The following is a 24,443-nucleotide window of genomic DNA, read 5'->3' on the forward strand; positions in this document are numbered from 1 at the left end:
ATCCATTTTTCGTAATGTATAGAACAGGGATATGCAATTAGCGAACCTCCAGCTGTTGCAGAACTACAATTCCCATGAGGCATAGAATGACTCTGACAACCACAAGCATGACACCCAGAGGCAAAAGCATGATGGGACTTGTAGTTTTGCAACAGCTGGCCCGAAAGTGATTTAGGGGCTCCCACCACCCTAATGCCGCGTACACACCATCACTTTATGTGATGAAAAAAAACGACACTTTCTGTGAAGTAAAAAATGACGTTTTTGAAACTTCAATTTTCAAAGACGAAGTTGCCTACACACCATCGTTTTCTCACAATGATCTTGCAAAGTGAGGTTACGTTCCACCACGTTTTACCATTGAAGCTTGCTTCATAAGTAGCTTCTGGGCATGCGTGGATGAAAAAACGTCTTAGAAAACAACGTTTTTTGCTCCACACGGTCAATTTCTGTGAAGTAAAAAGTGCACTTTTGAAAAACGACACATAAAATTGAAGCATGCTTCAATTTTTTTTGGTCGTTTTTTACAAGACATAAAACGACGTTTTCCCCCACACACAGTCAATTAAAGTGACGTTTTTAAAAACGTCATTTTTTTTATCACATAAAGTGATGGTGTGTACGCGGCATTAGTTCTGCCCTGACCCTGGGCAATGTCTCCGAAATCCAGGCACAGGGATGGAATTATGTGGTACCGCACATTACCAATCTATCTGTGGACATCAACTACAACTGCCCTGTTTATCTGAAAGACCTGAACCTGGGTATGGCAAGGAAGAATCGGGAATAGTTAAATTGAGATAGAGATGAAAACCTAGAGAAGAGTGCTTAAAAGATGTTTTATCTGGAAAAAAAGGATTCACGCGTGGGGTATGGGAATAAGAGAGCTCTGCTTCAGACCACCTGGTGATGGGAAGATTAACGTGTCCAATTGCCTTGCCTGCAGTTGAAACATTAAAAGGCCAGCTGTTGCTGGCATGCTGACATGGGTCAAGAAGTTTGATGGTGATATAGCAGTGCCACCTAGTGGGGACAACAACATCCTTCCTGAAAGATGTTCGGGGGAATAATATACTTACTGATTAGGAAGAACAGCCTCTTCTAGCATCTCATTGGACAGAGGACTACACAGGCAGGCAGAGGGTGTTTGTGTGGGTTGTGTCTGAGTGTGCTTTAAAAAGTGAGAGATACTAAGGAGGCTCCCTCTTCCCTCATTGAGCCTAGCCGAAAGATACTGAATACTGAGGACGACCTTATGTAAAGTATCATCTATGTTCTTTTTGTTTTATATGCTCTGTATTATTCTTTTAGTGTTTTATGTTAGCATTTCTACTTTCTTGCTAAATAAATGAGATCTTTGCTTATTTGAGCATTGTGTTTATTTCTATAGATAACATTATTATATCACCTCTAGGGATGAGCTTTGAGTTCGAGTCGAACTCATGTTCGACTCAAACATTGCCTGTTTGGCGAACACTGAACAATTCGGGGTGTTCGCAGCAAATTCGAAAAGCCGCGGAACACAGTGGTTAAAGTTTATGGGAGAAATCTAAAGTGCTAATTTTAAAGGCTGATATGCAAGTTATTGTGCTAAAAAGTGTTTGGGGACCTGACCTGGGTCCTGCACCAGGGGACATGTATCAATGCAAAAAAAAGTTTTAAAAACGGCCATTTTTTCGAGAGCAGTGAATTTAATAATGCTTAAAGTGAAACAATAAAAGTGAAATATTCCTTTAAATTTCATACCTAGGGGGGGTGTAATGTAAGCATGTGAAATAGCGCATGTTTCCCGTACTTAGAACTGTCCCTGCACAAAGTGTCATTTCTGAAAGAAAAAAAGTCATTTAAAACTGACTTGCGGCTATAATGAATTGTTGGCTCCCGGCAATTCAGAGAGAATTCATTCATAAAAAAAAAGTGTGGGGTCCCCCCATATTCAATTATCAGGCCCTTCATGTCTGGTATGGATATTAAGGGGAACCCCGCGTCAATTTAAAAAAAAATGACGTGGGGTTCCTCCGAAATATCCATTCCAGACCCTTCAGGTCTGATGTGGATTTTAAGGGAACTCCACCCCAAATTAAAAAAAAATAAATGGCGTGGAGTTCCCCCCAAAATCCACACCAGACCCCTTATCCGAGCACGTAACCTGGCTGGCTGCAGAACAGAGGAGGGGACAGAGAGCGCCCCCCCTCCTGAACCGTACCAGGTCACGTGCCCTTAACACAGGGAGGATGTCCCCCATGTTGATGGGGATAAGGGCCTCATCCCCACAACCCTGTCCCGGTGGTTGTGGGGGTCTGCGGGCGGGGGGCTTATCAGAATCTGGAAGACCCCTTTAACAAAGGGGACCCCCAGATCCTGGCCCCCCCTATGTGAATTGGTAATGGGGTACATTGTACCCCTATCATTTCGCAAAGGAAGTGTAATAGTTGTAAAAAAAACACACACACACACCGTGGGAAAAAGTCCTTTATTAAAAAAAAAAAAATCCAGCGGTGGTAATCCACTCTCGATCCCAGCTCCAACATTGTCGTTATCCAGCGATGGGTGATCTCCTCTCCGGTCCAGCGATGAGAAGATCGTCCGGGATCCAGAGCGCAGCATCCCCGGCCGCCTGTCTCCACCGGAGACAGCCAGGCGAATGCTGCTGCTAAAGATAGTGACATTTCTAATATAGGTGAGGCGGGGCAAATCCTTCACGTGACCCCGTTCCCCTCTGACGCACCCTCTGCTACGTCACTGGGGAAGCCCAGGCTTCCCCCTTTGCATCAGAGGGGGCGGAGTCAAGTGACGGGTGGCCCCACCTCAACAATATAAGAAATGTCACTAGCTTCAGCAGCGTCATTCGCCGGGCTGTCTCCGGTGGAGACAGGCGGCCAGCGATGCTGCGCTCTGAATCCCGGATGATCTTCTCATCGCTGGACCAGAGAGGAGATCACCCCGTCGCTGGATACCGACGGAGCAGGGAGCCGTGACCGAAAATGGATTACCACCATTGGATTATTTTTTATTAATAAAGGACTTTTTTCCATGGTGTGTGTGTGTTTTTTACAACTATTTACACTTCCTTTGTGAAATGGTAGAGGTACAATGTACCCCAATACCAATTCACATAGGGGGGGCCAGGATCTGGGGGTCCCCTTTGTTAAAGCGGTCTTCCAGATTCTGATAAACCCCCCCCGCCCGCAGACCCCCACAACCTCTGGGCAAGGGTTGTGGGGATGAGGCCCTTGTCCCCATCAACATGGGGACATCCTCCCCATGTTGAGGGCATGTGGCCTGGTACAGTTCAGGAGGGGAGGGGCCGATCTCTGTCCCCCCCTCTTTTCTGCAGCTGGCCAGGTTACGTGCTCGGATAAGGGGTCTGGTGTGGATTTTTGGGGGAACTCCACGCCATTTTATTTTTTTTAAATTTGGGGTGGAGTTTCCCTTTAAATCCACACCAGACCTGAAGGGTCTGGAATGGATATTTGGGGGGAACCCCACGTAATTTTTTTTAAATTGATGGCGGGGTTCCCCTTAATATCTATTCCAGACCTAAAGGGCCTGGTAATTGAATTTGGGGGAACCCCACGCTTTTTTTTTAGGAATGAATTCTCTCTGAATTGCCGGGAGCCGACAATTATAGCCGCAAGTCAGTTTTACACTTTGTGTAGAGACAGTTCTAAGTACGGGAAACATACGCTATTTCACATGCTTACTTTACACCCCCCCCCCAGGTACGAAATTTAAAGGAATATTTCACTTTTATTGTTTCACTTTAAGCATTATTACATTTACTGCTCCTGAAAAAACTGCAGTTTTTAAAACTTTTTTTGCATTGATACCTGGGGCAAGACCCGGGTCCTCAAACACTTTTTAGGACAATAACTTGCATATTAGCCTTTAAAATGAGCACTTTAGATTTCAAACGTTCGAGTCTGATAGACTTTAACAGGGTTCTAAAGTTCACACGAACATTTGATGTGTTCGCAGGTTCTGGTGCAAACAGAACAGGGGGGTGTTCGGCTCATCCCTAATCACCACCATTAACCATATCAGAGCTTTGATAGACTAGCTAACTATAGTGTAAGATATCGGGGTGATTCAGCTCAAGTGGTGTATGCAATTTGAAGAAACACAAGTCATTCAAGACTGCATTTTCAAGGGCATGGCAGCCCACTTATTTAACCACTTCAATACTGGACACTTTCCCAACTTCCTGTCCAAGCCAATTTTCAGCTTTCAGCGCTGTCGCTTTTTGAATGATAATTGCGCGGTCATGCAACACTGTAACCAAACACATTTTTTATCATTTCGTTCCCACAAATTGAGCTTTCATTTGTATGAGTCAGTCCACGGTTTACACTGCCTGTCTGACACTATAAACCTACCCTGAGTTGCTGCAAACATCATCTCGTAGGTGCAATGTGTATTAGTTGTTGCAATAATTTCATTTAGAGTACGAGCAATTGGGTCTCTCCAGTGGCGGGTGATCGCTAGCCTTGTGCTTAATAAGATGTAAGTGAGTATCACTCTGGCATCTTTAGGGAAATAATTCACTCCCAGAGACAGGACAGCCAATCCTGGGGTTGTGGGAATGTTCAGTCCCAGTACTCGGGTAGCGAGATCGAACACCTCATCCCATAGTGAACGGATGCATGAACAATCCCACATTATATGGAATAGGGTACCTATACCCACACAACCCCTCCAACAGAGAGGCGAGGTGCGGGCATCAAATTTGGATATCCTGAACGGAATCAGATACCAACGAAAAAGTAGTTAGTGAGTAAGTTCCCAAAGGTTAATACTTTTGGTAGCAGCATACATAATTTGTAGAGTGTGTTGCCAGTCCTCCTGAGAGTATGCTACTCCCAAGTCTCTTTCCCACGCCACAATATTGGAAAGTTTGGTAAATACTAACTTGTTATTGAAAGTGCTAAAGAATAAGGAAATCCCTTTAAGGGAGGTCTCCTGTTTAGTAAGATACAACGCTATCTTCCATGGAATATGAAATGAGAGTGTAGGATTGGTTTGGAGGAAATGGTATATCTGTAGGTACCTATAGAAATCATTGTCTTTCAAATTGAACTCAATTTGTAGGGAGCAAAATGTTTACATAGCAGGGCCTACCATAATGTTGGATATGTTAATTAACCCTTTTTCTATCCAGTGATCTATATGCAGGTCGGGTATTATCTCAGACAGGCTACTAATAGGGAGTAGCAATTCTACAGTATGGGAACTATCCCGCTGCGACTCCAGCAAGCTCCTCCAGGCTGTTATTGTGGCAGTCAATGGGGGGGCTAGCTTAACAAGCATTCTGGTATGATAATAACTGGACATGAGAAGGTCATAAAGATTATGGTGCGGGGCCTGAGTTTCCTCCAGGTCTCACCATCGCGGTCTGGGTGAACCAGGTTTTTGCTTGTGCCAGAATCGCAGCAGCGTTGTAGTCCTTAATCACCACATTCCCCACTCCACCAACTCTTCTAGATGCTATGGATTTTTTAAACGCCCACCTTGCCCTCTTTCCCCTTCATAGAAATGTATTTACCAGGGATTGAACCCTGCAGAAGAACCCGTTGGGGACCGGGATGGGAAGAGTCCTGAACAAGTATATCAATTGTGGGAGTATTACCATTTTAAAGGCAGCAAGGCAGCCCGACCACAAGAACTCCACCCTATCCAGGTCTTGGTGAAGAAAGAGGCGGGGCATAGTTTGCCTCATAGAGACTCCCAGGAGATGGAGATAGTACTATTCCCAGATACTTTACGCCATCGTTGGTCCAAACATATGGAAATCGTGAACCAAGTTTGGCCTGCATATGTGCACTAATGCCCAATCCCAGTATGAAGGACTTGTTTTCATTCACTTTATAGTAAGAAATTTCTCCAAACATATGGAGTACCTCATGTACCGAAGCCAGGGAAGTTTCAGGGTTAGTAAGCATAAGTATGATGTCATCAGCGAATAGACTGATGACATGATCTGATCTAAGCGTTGGAAAGCCAGTAATATTATGGTGAGATCTAATATACGCCGCCAGGGGTTCTAAGATTAGGTTAAATGTTAAGGGGGAGAGAGGACACCCTTGGCGGGTTCCATTAGTTATATAGAAAGGCTTATACAATATTCCGGAAGTATAAACCCTAGCAGAGGGTTTAGAGTACAGGGCCATTATCGCTGTAAAAATGGGGCCCAAGAATCCAATTTTTTTAAGAACTAGGGCCAGGTATCCCCAATGTACCCGGTCGAAGGCCTTCTCCGCGTCCAACGCCAATAACAGAGAAGGCCTTCGTTGAACTTCAGCCAGGTGCACTATATTAATCAGTCTCCTAGTCGGAAGTTTGGCCCCCCCTAGTAAACCCGGTCTGATCCGGATGCACCAAAAGTGGCATGATATCTACCAGGCGATTTCCTATAATTTTAGCATATAATTTGAGATCAGCGTTCAGCAATGATATAGGCCTACAATTAGCAGGCACAGTGGGATCTTTCCCTGGCTTAGGCAAAGTCACTATCAAAGCACCATGCATCTCAGGAGGAAAGGACGAGGAGGCAGCAGCTGCGTTAAATATTTTGCTTAAATATGGTTGTCATGGACCTTGGAATGCTGAAGGGTATCTCTTTGAAATCTGTTACACAGTGGGGGGTCTTCTGCTCTGTCTTAAGGCCAGACGGCTCCATTGTTCTGTGTCTGGCTATTGTGTACATTGATTGCCCCCTGGGGCTTCCGTCTCAATACACACAACAGTCCCTCCATTCAAGCTATTGGACCAATCCATGCTGACTCATGTTCAAGTCCTCATTTGCATGCCTAAGAGGACCTGAAGGAGAACTCGATGTAGTTTACAATTGACCAATAGAAAAGCGATTGTTGGGAGCGGGATGTTCCAAATTCTGTTTAAAAAGAGTGATGTGTACTTCCAATAAAGGTCTTCCTGTTTGAACTTACATACAGCCTGCCTGGTGTTTGTTCTAATGGATCCCGAACGGCACATAGCTGTAGTTCGGATCCCGGAGCAATGGATGACCGAACCATCAGACGTTGCAATCTGTAAGCTGACTCACTAGTAGCAGAGGAGTGTCGGGAGAGCAGAAGCGAGCGAGCCAGGGTCTCGTTAGATTGGTTGGCAGCAGTGGGATTTGCTCTCCAGTTACTGGGACACTCCAAACCACCACAGTCAATGACCAGCTATGCAGCATGCAGGAGAGCCACGCTGAAAGACTTACTTGAGTACCGTGGAGGGACCAGTGGGACAAAGAACAAGGCCACCCTGATCAGTAAGCTAGCCAAGATGGATCAGAGGGATGGTGATGCAGGACCCCGGTCAGTTGAAGACTTGTTTCAGCAACGAGTTCGAAAGTGGTTGGCATTATATGGTGCTAACCCATCAGAGACCGCCATACAGAATGCCATTAGAGGCATCCAGCTGCAGGATGAGTGACAAGAGAGAGAATGAGAGTGACAAGACAGAGAACGAGAGCGACAAGAGGAGCTGGAGATTGCCTACAGACAGCTGCTAGACTCTGCTCAGCAGCAGGGTGGGGCTCCCTTTGCCTGGGACTATCAGGAAATATCAGCTGACAACTCTGAAATCCTGGCTGATGAATCGGCAGTGGAAAATCTGAAGATTGCCATCCCTGAAGCCAAAGCGGATGATGTGGAGTTCCAGGGGGCTAGGGCAGTTGGCTCATCTCCCCAGCCGCAGATTACAGAATGTATGGACTTAATGGACTGTTCAGAAGATGTTATGGATTATGCATTGCCAGCTCAAGTACTGGCAACAGGTTAGAGTGCTACCAATCTCTGCCCAGCACCGGAAACAACTGTGGAGTTCCAGGGAGCCGGGGCAGTTGGCCCCTCTCTCCAGCAACAAGCTGAGGTTGTAAAGCTTTTACCCCCAGCTGAATCACTGAGACAGGAGGATGTCAGCCTTGCTTTGCAAGCACCGGGGGATTTTCACCTACCACAAGTGGATGGGACTTCAGTCTCCACTTGTATACCCCAGGGATGGGGGGCAGTTGGCCCAGATCCCCAACAGCATGATGAACTGAGCCCAGTCACCCTGTCTTCTCTCCAGCAGCTGAAAGGACTCCAGGGAGAAGGGCCAGTCCAGGCTTCTCCCCAGCGGCAGGCATGCTCTCTGAGAGAGGCAGAGGTTGGCTGGGTGATTAATGCTTGGTTTGGGACAATTTATTTGGGGTACTGTGTGGGTACCGGCATTGGGGTCTCCACCTGTGTTAGTCTTCTGCCAAAGGGGGAGATGTGTGACAGACCTAGCCTGGACAGAGGCTTTTGGAGAGGACTGAATGCAAGCCTCTTGCCTTCCGATTATGGGCCAGGGCCATAAAACAGGAAAGCGGATGGGTTATCCCAGCAGACAGACCTGAACCTTAAGACTACTTTTCCAACATCCTCGAGTTGACCCTTTTGGGGTCCCACTGTGGCTGTTGGACTGTTTCCAGGGGAAGTAATGTCATGGACCTTGGAATGCTGAAGGGTATCTCTTTGAAATCTGTTACACAGTGGGGGGTCTTCTGCTCTGTCTTAAGGCCAGACGGCTCCATTGTTCTGTGTCTGGCTATTGTGTACATTGATTGCCCCCTGGGGCTTCCGTCTCAATACACATAACAGTCCCTCCATTCAAGCTATTGGACCAATCCCTGCTGACTCATGTTCAAGTCCTAAGTGCCTAAGAGGACCTGAAGGAGAACTCGATGTACTTTACAATTGACCAATAGGAAAGTGATTGTTGGGGGCGGGATGTTCCAAATTCTGTTTAAAAAGAGTGTTGTGTACTTCCAATAAAGGTCTTCCTGTTTGAACTTACATACAGCCTGCCTGGTGTTTGTTCTAATGGATCCCTGAACGGCACATAGCTGAAGTTCGGATCCCGGAGCCTTGGATGACCGAACCATCAGACGTTGCAATCTGCATGCTGACTCACTAGTAGCAGAGGAGTGTCGGGAGAGTAGAAGCGAGCCAGCCAGGGTCTCGTTACAATGGTGACTAGAGTTGAGCGGACACCTGGATGTTGGGGTTCGGCCGAACTTCGGAAAAAAGTCTGGGTTCGGGACCCGAACTTGACCCCGAACCGGAACCCCATTGAAGTCAATGGGGACACAAACTTTTCAGTACTAAAATGTCTCTAAAAAAGTAATGGAAAGGGCTAGAGGGCTGCAAATGGCAGCAACATGTTGGTATGGCAAGTACTGTGCAAACAAATGTGGATAGGTAAATAATTTAAAATAAGATAAAATACATAAAAATAAAAAAACACTGCAAAATATATTTTTTTGCCCTAAATGGGTGTTTTTTGAATAGCAAAAAAGAAAAACAGTATCTAAAGTGTTTATCTCACACTTACAGATATGGTGGAAACACTGCAAACACTGGAGGAAACACTGCAAACACTGGAGGAAACACTGCAAAATATATGTTTTTGCCCTAAATGGGTGTTTTTTGAATAGCAAAATAGAAGAACAGTAGCTAAAGTGTTTATCTCACACGTACAGATATGGAGGAAACACTGCAAACACTGGAGGAAACACTGCAAAATATATTTTTTTGCCCTAAATGGGTGTTTTTTGAAAAGTAAAATAGAAGAACAGTAGCTAAAGTGTTTATCTCACACGTACAGATATGGAGGAAACACTGAAAACACTGGAGGAAACACTGCAAATTTTTTTTTCTCTAAATGGATGTTTTTTGAATAGCACAATAGAAGAAAAGTATCTAAAGGGTGTATCTCGCACGTACAGATATGGTGGAAACACTGCAATTTGTTCCCCCTAAATGGATGTTTTTTGAATAGCACAATAGAAGAAAAGTATCTAAAGGGTGTATCTCACAGTAACATATGCAGTGCTGGTGTAATTTGATTTCTGAAGCAAGACTGACTCCGATTTCTCTCCCTAAAAGCAAAACCAGGCAGGAACCTTTCCCTAAAGTATCTAAAGGGTGTATCTCACAGTAACATATGTAGTGCTGGTGTAATTTGATTTCTGAAGCAGGACTGACTCCTATTTCTCTCCCTAAAAGCAAAACCAGGCAGGAACCTTTCCCTAAAGTATCTAAAGGGTGTATCTCACAGTAACATATGCAGTGCTGGTGTAATTTGATTTCTGAAGCAAGACTGACTCCGATTTCTCTCCCTAAAAGCAAAACCAGGCAGGAACCTTTCCCTAAAGTATCTAAAGGGTGTATCTCACAGTAACATATGTAGTGCTGGTGTAATTTGATTTCTGAAGCAGGACTGACTCCTATTTCTCTCCCTAAAAGCAAAACCAGGCAGGAACCTTTCCCTAAAGTAACTATCTAAAGCAGAGTGACTTGCTGTGCTATGTAGATCGCTGAGTAATTTGATTTCTGAAGCAGGACAGTTTGACTCCTATCTAATTCTCTCCCTCAGAGCAGCAGCAGCACCAGCCTTTCCCTACCCTATCTAAAGCAGAGTGACGTGATGTGCTATGTGCCTCTAGCTTATATAGAGGCTGGGTCACATGCTGCACTGGCCAATCACAGCCATTAGTAGGCATGGCTGTGATGGCTTCTAGGTCACACGAGTAAAACAAATGTTGATTGGCTGCCCTGCAGCGCGCCATTACATTGCCGAACACCGAACCCGACCCCGAACTTACAGTAATATGTTCTGGTTCGGGTCCGGGTCCCAAAAATCCAAAAGTCCGGTACGAACCCAAACTTTACAGTTCAGGTTTGCTCAACCCTAATGGTGACAGAATAGTTTTGAAGTTCTGGTAATATTCTCCCACAAAGCCATCTGGGCCCGGGGATTTATTCGAAGGGAGAGCTTCTATTGCTTTATGGATATCCTCCACTCCAAACGGTAAGTTTAGTTGTTCTATTTGCTGTGAGGACAACATTGGTAGGGAGACCTTCTGTAGAAAGTCGTTAATTTTTTCGGTAGTGGGTTGACATGTATCTACATCATCCTTCAGGTTATATAAGGTACCGTAATATTGACTGAAGGCATCCGCTATATCCTGTGGATGATGCAGTTTAGTTCTACGTGTAAAATGGAGTGGAAAATAGGGGACTTTGGTTTTAAGCCTATGACCCTTAAGTCTGTGAGCCAATAATTTCCCTGCTCTATTGCCCTGTGAATAATAAGTCATTTTCAACCTTTTATTTATTTTCTCAAACTCCTCCAAAAGGAGAAGTCTGAGATCCTGTCTTAATTGGAGAAGTTGCTTGGATACAATTACGGATGATTGTCGTTTGTTCACCAACTTAAATTTAGCAATTTCGTCTGTGAGATTTGTCACCTTATTTTGGCGCTGCTTATTCGCCCTGGCCACCATTTGAATAAGAATACCCCTTGCAAACACCTTGTGGGCGTTCCACAAAACAAATTGGCCCTGATCAGGTAAATCATTAAAAAGAAAAAATTCTTTAAGCTGAGATTCAATATGACATTTAACATCTGGTTGCTGCAAAAGAAATTAGTTAGTCCACCACACTGGTGTCGTATTAGTAGAGAAAGTATCCGCCACCGAGAAAGAGATAGAGGCATGATTGGACCACGTAATGTTGTTAATGGTAGAGTCAGAGTGTGTTGGTCAACCAAAAACAAGTCAATCCTTGTGTATGAACGGTGCAAAGCAGAAAAAAAAGTTAAATCTCTTTCATCTGAGTGGAAACATCTCCACACATCAAATAAATCCACAGAGTGGGATGAGTATGACCGTTTGGAGACAGATGTGGAGTCAATGAACGGGTCAGGGACCATGTTAAAGTCACCACACAGTATCACAAAGCCCTTCTTTAGAGAGTTCAACTTCCTCAAAGTTTGTGGAAAAATTGGACTTGGTGAGTGTTGGGAGCGATTGCGTTTACAATAGTGTATGTCACTGAGTTGACGTCACAAACCAGGATAAGGAATCAACATTAGGATCTTTGAATTCAGTATGACAAACAAATGACAATGTGTCTCGTATTGCGACCAGAACGCCCTTAGTTTTTGTGTCAGCATTAGCGGTAAAGATGAATGGGAAGCTCCTATGGGAGCATACCGGGCGGGATGATTCCTTAAAATGTGTCTCTTGTGCACACAGGACATCACTTTTGTGCAATAATGCCTCCTTCCACAGGGACCTCCATTTCGCTGGGTGGTTGAGACCCTTGGCATTGATAGATTTAAAGTTAACAGCCATTGTTTGGTTTGTGAATTGTTTGGTTTTCGGGGGATAACAAATTCCCTGGTGGCATAGGAATACTCACTGCGAACCAGAAAACAGGGTCAGGCTCAGATGCTTGGGTTGGCAATCTGGAGAAGTCCCAAATCAGTATCGTGCAGTTGTTCCGGTGATGTGCATTCGTTTTTACACTTGTAGCTGTGTAGATCCAAGAAAAAAAAGAAGAAAAGGAAAAAAGGAACCAAAACAGTAAATGAAAGCTTAACATGTAACAAATTAGGTTGTGACAACCACTCATAAGGAGAAATGTCTCCAAATAGGTTTGTAAATCAAACCCTGATGCAGCCGACTGCTGCCTAAAAGAGTAGGGGAAAGTCTGAACCTAAGACCAAGCCTGGTCTTTACGGGGAACACATATCTCTCCTTTGTGTGAAAGGTAATCACTTGTGTGACTTGGCGTTTCTCTGAGTGACCGTCTTCCAGTCTGAAGTAGAGGCATGTTTGGAAGTGGCAGGAGTAACGTTTTCATCTTGTTCCAATATGGTCCACTCTAGACTCCACTTCCCTCAGTTCCCCACTGAAACTGTGCATGCAGTTCATCATATCTGCCTGTAAAGAGCTTCTTAGTGACACTAACATGTCTTTTAGTACCGTATACATCACTGGCTGGTTGCTGGTAGGGAAAGATGCGATAGATTCAGGCAGTTCCCTGGTATCATCCCCAGAGTCACTAGCATGGCTCCCTGCTGGACTGCATCTGGCGCCATCCAGCTTCATCTTCGATTTAGCAGGGCTCCCTGAGGGAGAAGAGACAGGCAGGGATCGATGGCTGCCAGAGGGTTGCAGATTGCATTGCAAGGTTGCCCTGTTATGGCCCTTGGCCTGGCCGTGAGGTAGTGAGACACACGAGGCGCCGGCGCCATCTTGCCTACCTTCACTCCTCGGCGAAGTGAAGAAGTCTGTCAGCCGTTGCGGTTTAGTGGAGCCTTTCCGCTTGCTGGGCATGGTCATCGGGAGTTCACGGGACGGATCCCTCACTGGTGTGGCAGAAAAGGAGTCTGATTTGTGCCGTTTAGAGCCGCTGTTTCCCCGTATAGGCAGGAGCTCTGGAGCCAAGCGTCCATCTGGCTCGGCTGCAGGCCACGCCCCCCCCCAATAGAGCTTTGTTTTGGTGGTGGTATTTTATCACCACTGGGGTTTTTATTTTTTGCTAAACAAATAAAAAAAGGACTGAATTTTTTTCTTTGTTTCCGTTATAACATTTTGTAAATATTGTGACAGGAAGTCAGGTAAATCTGGGGGTGTTGTCACACACGGGATATACATTTCTGCCTTGTTTAGAAAATTCACCAATTACTATCAGGTGTCGGCTGCAGAGGTAGCCAGAAAAGGTTTAAGGACGTTGGATAGCTTCAGCTGTTCAGAATGAGGAAATTAAGGCCTCTATAAGTTGTCCAGAGGATTACTGCTCAATGCTGCATCCTGGGGCTTGTTGAGTTAAGGAGAGCAGTGAGCTGAGGAAGACTTCTGAAGGTGAAGTGGTTGTTGATACTTTTGCTGTGTGATAAGAAAATCAAAAAGACTATTGTTTTCTGCTGGAAGACCAGCAGTGTCTGCCCAGCAGTAGGCTGTGCCAGACTCCATAGGTAGGTTCCTGTGTTGTGAAGGTAGACGGCCCAAGTGGCCAGGGTTTATTTTATGTTTTGTTTTGTTTATGCTGTTTGGATGCTTGCACTTGTTTCCAGCAATATGGAAGAATAAACCATAACCCTTGTTATTTCAACCACCCACGGCTGCCTCTCTGTATAATTTAGTGTGTAGTGAACCCACTCAGGAGTTCACACACCCCCGCTACCGAGCTAACCCCTTACACATGGTGGAGTGCCGCGGGCAGTTAAAGTAAACCCAAAATGGAGGAGATACTGAAGCAGCTGGCTATTGCAAATGCAAATCAACAGCAGGCAAATGCAAATCAACAGCAGACAAATGCAGGTTTGCAGCAGAGCCTTGCAGCTCAACAACAAGCTCACCAAGAGAGCATTGCAGGCTTGGAACAGAGACACCAACAGCAAATGGAGGCCATCGTGAAACAGCTTCAGAGACAGCAGGGCGAGGTTTGGAGTCAGGCCAGTAACATACCGACTTTTCGGGTAAGTCACTTATTGCCAAAGATGACTGCAGATGATGACCCTGAGATGTTTCTGACCACGTTTGAGAGAACAGCGGAAAAAGAGAGTTGGCCTAAAGAACAGTGGGCTGGACTAGTGGCCCCCCTATTATCTGGAGAAGCCCAATAGGCATATTTTGATTTTGAGCTTGCAGATGCAAAAAACTATGATTGGTTAAAAGAGGAAATATTGGCACGTTTTGGTGTTACCCTGGCTGTCCGTGCCCAGCGGGTCCACAATATGAGTTATCAGCTGAAGAAGCCACCTCGATCGCAGATGTATGACCTCATCCATTTGTCCAGGAAATGGCTGCAGCCAGAAACTCTGTCCGGACCAAAAATTTTGGAGCGAGTAGTCATGGACAAATTTCTTAGGTCTTTTCCTAACACCCTGCAGAAATGGGTGAGCCATGGCGGTCCGGAAACCACAGACAAACTAGTAGACCTGTTCGAAAGGTACCTGGCAACAGAAAGTTTGTCCCCTTTCCCCAGAGATGCACAGACTTTCCACCCCAAGATCAGACCCTCCCCACCTATAGGTAAGACTGCATCAAGGGATGGGGGTGGAGAGAGGGACCAAAGAACAACTAGAGGTATTATTGGGACCACTGCTAGTGGTTGGCGAGAGCGGCCTGCAAGACCCATCGCACAAGAGAGGACCAGAAAGTTGATCTGTTACCAGTTGATCTGTTGTAGCAGCGGTTTTCCCAGCGGTTGATGAACCCATGCAGTGTGACTTTCTGACAGAGAGACGACAGTCCCTTTTTGCAACCACATGCACTGCAGTAAAGGGGAATGAGAAACCTTTATGTAGAATGTGCTTAGAAGTTAAAGATGTTGTGGTATTGTTGGATTCAGGTAGCCTGGTCACCTTAGTGAAAAGTGATCTAGTGGGGGGAAAAACCTTACATCCTAGAAAAATGGCTGTAGTTTGTGTACATGGGGACACTCGAGAATATCCGGTGACTACGGTTTCCTTTGAAACCTCCCTCGGTAACTTGTGTCACCAAGTGGGTCTAGTTCTCCGACTGCCAGATGACGCCATTGTCGGAAGGGATTTCCCAAAGTTCTGGGAACTCTGGGATTGCCCAGATTCCCCAGTAAGTGGTTCTTCTGATCCTGAACCATCTACTCCAGAATCCTCTAACTGTGAGGATTCTCCTGAGTTTCCGTTCTCAGTCTTAGCAGGGGAAACACCAGTCCCTAGGGAGGAGCCGGCTACCTCAGAAGAGGAACAGCAGCCGATAGGGTTTGATGACCGTGAGGTGCACAGGGAAAATTTTTATCACTGAGCAATTGAGGGACCCCACATTGCTAAGAGCCCAGGAGAATGTAGTGAAGATAGATGGGGAGTTAGTTAACCCTGACGAGAGGTTTGCCCTCCCATTATTGAAAGGGACCTGTTATATCGAGTGTCACAGAGGATAGAGGACACCATTGAGAAACTGGTAGTGCCTAAACCGTACCGCAAGATGGTGTTGGAACTGGCCCATGGGCACATTCCTGGGGGACATTTGGGAGCAGAAAAACCCGGGAGAGAATCACCCAGAGGTTTTATTGGCCTGGGATCACTAAGGAAGTGGAAGTGTACTGCTCTTCCTGTCCAGTGTGTCAGATTACTGCACCCATGCCACATTTTCGCAGTCTGTTGGTACCCCTGCCCATTATTGAGGTCCCTTTTGAGAGGATCGCCATGGACTTGGTTGGCCCCTTACTGAAGTCCACTAGAGGGCACCAGCACATATTGGTGATAATGGACTATGCCACCCGTTACCCAGAAGCGATTCCTCTCAGAAACACCTCTGCTAAAACCATTGCTAAAGAGTTATTTCAGGTTTTCAGCCGTGTGGGTCTCCCTAAGGAAATCCTAACTGACCAGGGCACCCCGTTTATGTCTAGGGTGACTAGAGAACTTTGTAAACTTCTGAAAGTGACCCAATTACGTACATCAGTATATCACCCTCAAACAGACGGGTTAGTGGAAAGGTTTAATAAAACCTTAAAACAAATGTTGAGGAAGGTGGTGGATAAAGACGGAAAGAATTGGGATTATCTGCTCCCTTATCTGATGTTTGCCATAAGAGAGGTTCCCCAATCGTCCACAGGGTTCTCTCCGTTTGAGTTACTGTATGGGAGGCACCCCCGGGGCCTACTGGACATTGCCAGGGAAACATGGGAGAGTGAGAGTTCCCCTCATCGAAGTGTGATTGAACATGTGGCACAAATGCAAGATACAATTGCCCAAGTGATGCCGATTGTGAAGGTACATTTAGCCCAAGCCCAGTTGGCTCAACAAAGAATTTACAATCGTGGGGCCCAGGTCCGTTCCTTTGCACCTGGTGATAGGGTGTTGTTGCTGGTCCCCACGGTCGAAAGTAAATTCCTAGCCAAATGGCAGGCTCCCTATGAAGTGTTGGAGAAAATGGGGGTGGTGAATTATAAAATTAGCCAACCGGGAAGACGAAAACCTGAGCAGCTCTATCACGTGAACTTGTTGAAACCATGGAAGGATAGAGAGTCCTTGGTCACTAAGACTACCCGATCTTCTGCTCCGTTTAACCTGGCCGTCCCTGAAGTTGGGATAGCGGAGACTCTGTCCAAAACTCAGCAACAGGAGGCTAAAGAGTTCGTGCTCCGAAATAGGGAGAAGTTTTCAGACTTGCCAGGTTGGGTCTCCGGAGTTGAACATGACATTATTACCACACCAGGGTATAAGGTCAAGTTGAAGCCTTATCGAATTCCAGAAGCCCGGCAAGAGGCAATTCGCCAGGAAGTAAAAAAAATGCTTGAGCTAGGGGTGATAGAAGAGTCAAATAGTGATTGGTCTAGTCCCATTGTCTTAGTACCCAAACCAGATGGAAGTTGGCGGTTTTGTAATGATTTTCGCCGCCTGAATAAAATCACTAAGTTTGACACCTATCCTATGCCCCGCATAGATGAACTAATTGATCGCCTAGGCACTGCCGGTACATGACGACGTTAGACCTGACCAAGGGTTGTTGGCAAATTCCTCTCTCGGAGTCGGCCAGGGAAAAAACAGCATTTGTAACTCCAGAAGGATCTTTTCAATATCGGAGGATGCCTTTTGGGTTACAGAATGCTCCCGCCACGTTTCAATGCACCATGGATAAGACCCTTCGGCCTCTTTGAGCCTATGCTGCTGCATACCTCGATGATGTGGTCATCCACAGTGAGGATTGGGACTCACGCTTACCAAAAGTTCAGGCTGTGTTGGATTCCATCTGGGAAGCCGGGTTTACAGCCAATCCAAAAAAATGTACCCTTGGGTTAGAAGAGGCAAAGTATCTGGAGTATACCATTGGAAGAGGTCTAATCAAGCCCCAGATAAACAAAGTTGAGGCTATTCAGGATTGGCCACGTCCCACCAATAAGAAACAGTTTATGCATTTTTTGGGGATTGCGGGTTATTATCGCTGTTTTGTCCCCCATTTTGACCAAAGGGAAGGAGTCAGTCATGACCAAATGGCCAAATGACCAAATGGACTCCCGAAGCAGAAACAGCTTTTCAGGCTTTAAAACAGCCAGTTTTAAATTCGCCCGATTTTTCACGGGACTTTGTGGTTCAGACAGATGCGTCAAATGTGGGGTTAGGAGCTGTACTGTCCCAGATTATCAAGGGGGAGGAACACCCTGACCCAGATTCAGAGAGCAATTGCGTCTCCGTAACCATAGTTACGCAGCGCAATTGCTTACTTGCGCCGGTGTAACGACTTCTCCTGATTCAGAGAGCTCGTTACGCTGACTGCAGCCTAAGATATGCGTGGCATAAGGCTCTTATACCCTCATATCTTAGGCTGCATTCTTACGTTGGCCGCTAGGGGGCGTTCTCGTTGTGGTCAGCGTATAGTATGCAAATTGCATTAGTCGCCCTTACGCAGGGCATTTTTGAAGAGCGCCCACGCAAATTACGTGGCTACTGCTTCATGAATGAAGCGTAGTGCAAATAATTTGCGTAGGCGCAGGGTAAAAAGGGTACATTGCGCCTCCGTAAGGAGCGCGCAGCTGTACCTGAATCTACCCCCCCCTGTTCTTTACCTCAGCCGAAAGTTGAAGGCCCATGAGGAGAATTATGCCACCATTGAGAAAGAGTGTTTGGCGGTGAAATGGGCTTTAGTTTCTCTCCGGTACTACCTCGTGGGTAGACAGTTTGAACTGGTGACGGATCATGCCCCATTGAAGTGGATGGCATAAAACAAGGAGACCAATAGGAGAATAAATAGGTGGTTCCTGGCCCTTCGGGAATTTAGTTTTGTGGTAACGCATCTCCCCAGTGTTAAAATGGGGAATACAGATGTTTTTTCCCGAGTACATGCGTGCCTGGCAACCTGTGTCCCAACCCTAGGGTTGAAACAAGAGGGGAGGTTTTTGGTTTTCAAGGTGTGTGTAGAGTTAAATTTGGTGAAGGGTGTGAGGAGGTGTGTCTTTGGCCCCGGTGGTCTGCAGCATAATAATATGTGTATGGTGTTTGAAATTGAAGTGTGAGTTTTTCCATGAATGGCAATGAGGTGAGATTTGTAGATCACTGCTAGGCTGCCTCCCGTTTGACCGACTGTGCTCAGTTAGGATGCAGTAGTTCTCAGGCACTAATTCTGCTAGGATAGTGTTACAGTCAGATGTTAGCCAGCTTACCTTGATAAAGAGACAGTCTGTGTTGTATTAAGTGATGAACTTGTGGATTTCATGTTTGTGCTTGACTGCTGATCTGGTGTTGATCAGGGCGCATAATAGGTGTTGTACTGGAAGTGGTTCAGTCCTGTTTTGGGTGGTTAGTTGCAGCTTAGTTCTTAGAAGTTGTTATTTTCGTAGTATTGTTTGGGTGGTAGTTGGTAGTGTTGTGGCGGTATTCATTAGGCTGCGGAGGGTGTCAGCTGAGTATTTGATGGTGCACATGATGGGAGAGTGCTCTGGGTGAGTGTTATAGCTCTCCTTATGCACCAGAGCTTCCAACTCACTTATTTTGCTTGGCAGACTTAGGTTAGAAGACTCCTGTCTTAACTCCTGGATATTAATTTTCCACCTTAGTTCAAAATTCCACTTATGTTCACAAAATCCACATGCAAGACAACATCAGCAGGGAGCCAGGTTCTGTTGTCATGTGCTGAATCGCTGTACATTCAGGAAAACCAGGAAGTGGTCAGCTCCATGCTGTCCAGCTTGAACTGGAAGAGGAAATTATGTCACCAGCAGGAGACAGGAGGAAGGGGTCAGGACTGTCTCTATGGAATGAAAGGCTATGCGCTCGGAGCTCACAGCTCCTTCTACTGGCTTCTTGTTCTCTGGGGAAGCATCATTAAATAACTCTCCTTGGCATGATGTCCGCAGCCATAGAACTACAACATTCAGTGGACTAAAGGCAATGGTATGAAGAAATTTCGGAAAAATAGTCGATTATAAATTGTTGGGCTTACAAAGGTTGACAGCTGAGCAGGTATTGAGGTAAAAAGCCCAAAAATCAAACTAAGGCTCGGAATGCGACTTGAGACTGCAAAGTCGGATGATATCTGTGCGACCCCAAGTCACAGTGACTTCAAAGCAGTCCCTGCAGTACTCTGGTCCCACCCCAATGCGACTTGAGGTCCACATAAGGGGAACTAATATCTTATGGACGTCTTCTGAAGCAATCTCCAATGCATAGGCCAGGTTAGGAGGGCCATTAGGGACAATAATGACTGGTATCTCTTCTTAATCCTCCTCTCCTGCATACACAACATTTCTTTGAGTCTTCTTCCTTTCTCTGTGGGGGGAATGTTATAGGGAAATGTTTCTCATGAAGTCGATTAGAGCGAATGGTTCCTGGGGCGGGTCCTTGCTGGTAAATCAGGGCAGTGCAGGGAGTAAGTAACCAGGCAACCGCCCAGAGTGCCCGGCCGATGGTTATCCTACTCCAGCACTGTCCACAGAGCTTGCAATCATCCACCAGGCAGCTGCTCTGACATGTGACCGGCAATCATCGATCCCCCCCACCCAGGACACTCTCCCTCCGCTCTACAGTGTCAAGGTCCAGTAGCACTCCACCCTGACCCCCCCTCCCTGGGACGCTCTCCTAGCCGTGTCACTGGAGGCAATCATGGGGCAATATACATCATGGGGCAATATAGCGTGGCACTGATGGCGTCTCTCTGGGCTTAGGGACGGACAGGTGGAGCCTGGAAGGGGCACCGACACAGTGGCAGGTACAGCACAGTTGGTGTGAGTGAAGAACAGGCAGCAAGCACAGGGTCACCATTCACGTCATCAGATACAAGTTTGCTGAGCCCAAGACCGTCACCTGGTGTGGTGAGTAAAAAACTGTTGCTGCCTGAGATAATGAGATTGTATATATGATGACAATGACATGGAATTGTAAAATGTGTAGGTATATGTATATTGACTGATCTGCAAAATATATATATTTTCATTTATATATTTTTTTTACAGGATGTTACGTTTTATATATTGTTTATATATGTATATATATATATATATATATATATATTGTGAGGGTGGGACTCTGTGCTATGGGAAAAAATGCTGGTTTACGCCATATGTTGGAGAGAAAGACACACTAATTACACAGTTGTGTGTTCAGCTATTTAGTTGTGACCTGACTATAGCTCAGGGCCCCACCCTACAGACAGGAAGTCTGTCCCGGGAATCAGGTGGATTCCCAAAATCCCTCTGAGTGGAGTCAGGGGCTGTCTGGATGTCTGCAGGAGGCAGGTGTCATTAGGAGAAATCTAGGTGTGTGTGCTTAACTCCAGGAAACTGTTGGTTCTGAGGAACAGAACTAGGCCTAGGCTAAAGGCCTGAAACAGCCGGATAGCAAGTGTGATAGCCAGGAGGCTAAACTGTTGAACAGCCGGATAGCCAGATACAGGAATGGTGGAACCTCCTGCGAGGGCTGCTATTGTATTTGTGAACTTTCGTGTTTTTAAATAAAAGTGGGCTACCAAGCCCTTAAAAACTCAGGGCCAGATCCACAGCCCCGCAGTGCAACGTAACTTAACAGATTTAAGTTACACTGCCGCAAATTTCCTAAGTTAGGTATCGATCCACAACACACTTACCTGGAAATTTGCGGCGGTGTAACTCAAATCCGTCCGGCGCAAGGCGTTCCTAATCTAATGGGGCGAGTCCTATTAAATTAGGCACGCTCCCGCGCCGGACATACTGCGCATGCTTGTGACGCAAATTTCCCGACGTGCTTTGCGCGACGTGACGTAATTTTTTGATCGGCGCGGCGCGTAGCGTATTTCCGTATTCCCGTACAGCTTACGAAATCGACGTAAAATTTAAAAATTTGACGCGGGAAGGACGGCCATACTTTACACAGCAGTAGGGCTGCTTTACAAAAGTGTAACTAAGCGACGGGAAACTAACGTAGCGGCGACGTAGCGAACACGAAAAAGCTTTGAGGATCGACGTAACTCCTCATTAGCATACCCGACGCGTAATTTCGGCGATGAATGCCCCCAGCGGCGGTCGCGGTACTGCATCTTAAGATCCGGCAGTGTAAAACTATTACACCTGCTGGATCTTCTGTCTATCTCTTGGATTCTGTGGATCAGTTCCAAAGATAGAAACAGGGATACGCAGGCAGAACAGCAGATCCGCCTGCGTATCTCTTTTGAGGATCTAGCCCTCAGTTCTGGATTGGCGTACTCACTGGAAAACGCATCTATCGCTGGAGTCTAATAACCCCAATCTTACATATGGTGGAGAATGCAGGCAGTTTGGAAGAGTTCCAGGTCCTCCAGTTTTCTGCTGTGAACTGCTGTTAGCTGTGTGTGGCAGCCAGGTGAACTGCATTGCACAGGAGTTCAATTGATGGACTGTGTTGCATACAGGTGGTGTACCTGTGGAAGTGAGCTCAGCATGGCCTGAGAAGATGTATCCACTTGCGAAGGCCCAGTGAGTGGATGGTTCAAGTGGAATCGCAAAGAGTGAAGTCTGCATGTGAAAGTGTGCCGTTTGCAAGTCTTGGAGACAGTATACCAACATTTTCCTGTGTTAAAAAGGAACTGTGTTAAAGACCATTGCCCTGTTTGCAGCGATGGCGAGGTCAAAACGCAAACAGAAAGCAATGTTTGCAGAAATGAGAGACAGAACTTTGTGGCTGGAGGGGTTGTTACCGACAGAACAAGCCCCAGACTGGTGCAAAATGCACCTGGCTGCACTGAACCAAGCCAAAGGAAAAGCGCATGCTGTTGCCCCTGGCAACGCTGGTGTAGCCCGGCCAGCTATCAATGTGAAAACTGTTGAAAGCCAGGTGCGCTGTTTGCAGTGCAGTGAGTGGGGGCATGAAGTTTTTAAATGCCCTTTGTCCCAGGCTTCAGCAAAGCAAAGGTATGAGAAGCCTGCTCTGTGTGAGCAGATGGGTGCAGTTGCCCATAGCAACGCCTATGATGTCAGGTCAGTGGACCGCAAGACAAGGATATTGCCTACAGAGGATTGTGGCAACTTTAAAGCAATGCCGCCTCACGGAGAGAGCCAGCAACGTGCAGCTGGGAGAGCGCCGTTTCCATTGGCAATGGGAGAGGATGTGTCGATGGGAAGGAGGAGCTGCAGGGAACAGGTGTATCACCACTAGGGATGAGCCGAACACCCCCCTGTTCGGTTCGCACCAGAACTTGTGAACACACCAAATGTCCGTGTGAACTTTAGAACCCTATTAAAGTCTATGGGACTCGAACATTTGAAATCTAAAGTGCTAATAATTCCTTTGGAGTGGAAGGGTGATGTGTTGAGTGGCATGCAGGGTGCCATGCATTCTGACAAAAGTCAATTGGATAGAGATTATAAAACTGCTTTGTTTATGAATGCTGATGATGAAGATATTGCTGATGATACATGTACTTATGGTGATGTGATGCTTAATGAGGTAGGGGTGATCGCTAAGCAGGATATGCGATTCCCCTTAGCAACCATTTATAAGCCTGCAGAGCTGTCCTTAGAAACCTCCAGGAAGCTCTGTGTATTGGAGCCAGAGGTTGTCTGGGACAACTGTGGTGCCACTCTGATGGATAAGAGGGTACTTGACATTGGTGATGAGAAAAATGGTAAAACTCAAACGTTTAAAATTACTTGTAGTGATAATGGGTTACTACGGTCTGTCACTGCTGGCAGAAAAAGTCTGCATGAGTTTAATGAAGCGCCACCTGAGCAAAGTGTTGAAGTTATGTTATTGCAGCCTGTTGTGTTTAAAAATGTGTTTGCAGTGGAGCCACTCTGTCCTGTGTCTCCTTTGGCAGTTGGAGCCGTACTGCATAGTACCTCTGATGGGAGCACAGAGAAAGTAGATGGGCCATAAGTTTGTTGGCTATATTGAAAGAATGCTCAGTGGGTAACAGTGAAGTGGACACAATTTTTGCTGTGCTAAAGGGAGAGACTGCAGGGCCAGTAGACACGGGTGCGTTGGCTTTTGCAGAAGTTAACCCTCTCCCGTTGGAAGGATCTGAAAGGGCGCATACATAGAAGAGGTGTTGTCCACAGCAAAAGAGATGAGGAATGTTGAGCTTCAGGATGATGGGGTAATGGATAGCGATTTGGAGTCGCTCAGTGTTGCTGAAAGTGAGAGGATGAGTGTGACACATGCGATTTGCAGTGTTCATGGGGAGCCGCAAGTTTTTGTCAGTTGCCTTTGAGGTAGAGGTCTCTTTAGATGACTCAGCCTCTCACGCTTTAGCAAATGAGCCCCTCCACATCGTTAGTAAAGGAAAAGTTCCTAGAGTTCTGTGTTTAGATGCGACATGTCTAGAAATAACTGAGATGTTGTTGCAATTGGTGAAAACCTTTCCAATGTACACGGAGCGGCGACGTGGTACTGCGTAGTACCAATCGGTGGACACAGGTGGTACAGGCGTTGTTAGGCAGTGTCGATGAAAATTGGTTGCTGTACCGTTGGTTAATCTTGTGCAAAGTTGTCTCACAGTTCTCTTCGAGAGTGCTTCCAGTGGCGGTTGTGTGCAGAAGGCGCTCAGGAGAATTGTTAGAGAAATCAGAAATAATAGACATAGTGGAAGTCTGTACGTATGCTGATGTGGTGGGGTGTATTCCTACTGGTGCGGTCTGAGGTACGGCTGAGCAGTGGTTGGTACAGGGCACGTGTACTGTCTCACCCTCTAGATC

Source organism: Rana temporaria, chromosome 11 (genome assembly GCF_905171775.1).
Source record: "Rana temporaria chromosome 11, aRanTem1.1, whole genome shotgun sequence".
Lineage (NCBI taxonomy): Eukaryota > Metazoa > Chordata > Amphibia > Anura > Ranidae > Rana > Rana temporaria.